This window comes from Benincasa hispida, chromosome 5 (assembly GCF_027475165.1).
Source record: "Benincasa hispida cultivar pf3 chromosome 5, pf3_genome.v1.1, whole genome shotgun sequence".
Lineage (NCBI taxonomy): Eukaryota > Viridiplantae > Streptophyta > Magnoliopsida > Cucurbitales > Cucurbitaceae > Benincasa > Benincasa hispida.
The window spans coordinates 47624637-47625084 of record NC_143482.1 but is presented as its reverse complement, the minus strand read 5'-3'; the positions used below and the strand labels follow the sequence as shown (position 1 = coordinate 47625084).

The window sequence follows — 448 nt, the reverse complement described above, 5'->3', positions numbered from 1 at the left end:
AGCCCATTATGCAGACAATCTCGAACCAACCTTTTAAACCTCGCCCAAGCATCACTGAGCGATTCATCCATATCTTGTTCAAAATTAGTAATAAGCTTTCTTCGTCTTACGTTCTCGGTCGGTGGAAAATACTTTTTCATGAATTTCTCCACTACCTGTTCCTAAGAAGTAATCTCTCCTAGTTCGAGCGAATAAGCCCATTTCTTAGCCTGATCACAGAGAGAAAATAGGAACAACGTTAGTCAAACTTTTTCAGCAGAGATGTTCGGGAACACAAAATTATTGCAGATTTCAATAAAACATCGGAGGTGGGCGTGCAGATTCTCGCCATGCATTCCTTCGAATTGACCTGCAGTCTAGATCATCTGCAACATTACCGTTTTCATCTCGAATCTACTTCCGTTAAGGGCAGGCCTTATGATTCCCGGAGAGAAATCATAGAGGATTG

The 448-nt window shown here is 41.7% G+C and overlaps 1 non-coding gene across 1 annotated transcript; it reads left to right on the top strand.

Moving 5' to 3' along the window:
* LOC120078852 (small nucleolar RNA R71) lies at nucleotides 1-107 on the top strand. Its single transcript, XR_005482132.1, has one exon. It is a non-coding gene; the product is annotated as a small nucleolar RNA R71 (small nucleolar RNA).
* Nucleotides 108-448: the final 341 nt, after the last annotated feature.